We start from the raw sequence: 855 nt of genomic DNA, 5'->3' as shown, positions 1-855 counted from the left end.
TCATGTACCGAGCTTATGCAATTTGTGAAAACAACAGAGCTTTCATACAAGTATACACCCCCTAAAGTTTCGGTTCCTTGTAATTCTTCTGCAGCGTGCAGGCTGCTTCCTCAGGGCTGATTAACTAGTATAATATGCATTTATTTACAGTATATGCATGCATATGTATACAACAACAATTGTAATAATAATAATAATAATAATAATAATTTTTATGGAGGATTCATGCAGGCAGCACTGGCGGCTCGCGCCCCCTACAAACGCATATTTCTTCTTTTTCTCCTTTTTCATGAGCTGCAACTCACTTTCTTTGTCTCTCTTTAAATACCTGAAACATTTTTTGTGTGCACTTGATGATTGTATATATACTATGTTGTTTATTAAAGTATCTAAACATGCTAAATATTCTTCTTATTTTCATATTCATTCTACTCTTGATGAATATAACCTTATGCTGGCAGTGCTGAGTGTATGCGCTAGAGACAAAGGGTGTATAGCCCCAACTATAAAGTCTCTCCCTATCCTCAATTTAAATTATTTTTATTGTTTTAAATCAAGTAGAAAAGAAGTTCGTTTGTCTTTTATCAGTGTAAGTCGTAGTTTCTCTCAGCATTCAAACCAGAAAACCAGAAAAACGAAAAATTCAAATATTTGTTTGTTGAATTTCGTTGCTTTGGTTTCACTCTAAGTCAAGAAAAGGAGGAGTCCTCCCGTTTGTTTATTTGTGTACTTCTTTGTTTTTTTCAGTATTTTCAATCAAAAAAAAGTAGCTAGTAGATACGTGTATTATTATTGTTTATTTCTGTTGTTTTTTATCTTGCATCTCATATGCAGCAGCATAGAGCCCTCGGCGTG

This window comes from Eimeria mitis, genomic scaffold, assembly GCF_000499745.2.
Source record: "Eimeria mitis Houghton genomic scaffold, Emh_scaff3483, whole genome shotgun sequence".
NCBI classification, from domain to species: domain Eukaryota; phylum Apicomplexa; class Conoidasida; order Eucoccidiorida; family Eimeriidae; genus Eimeria; species Eimeria mitis.
Note: the sequence above shows the minus strand (reverse complement) of the source record.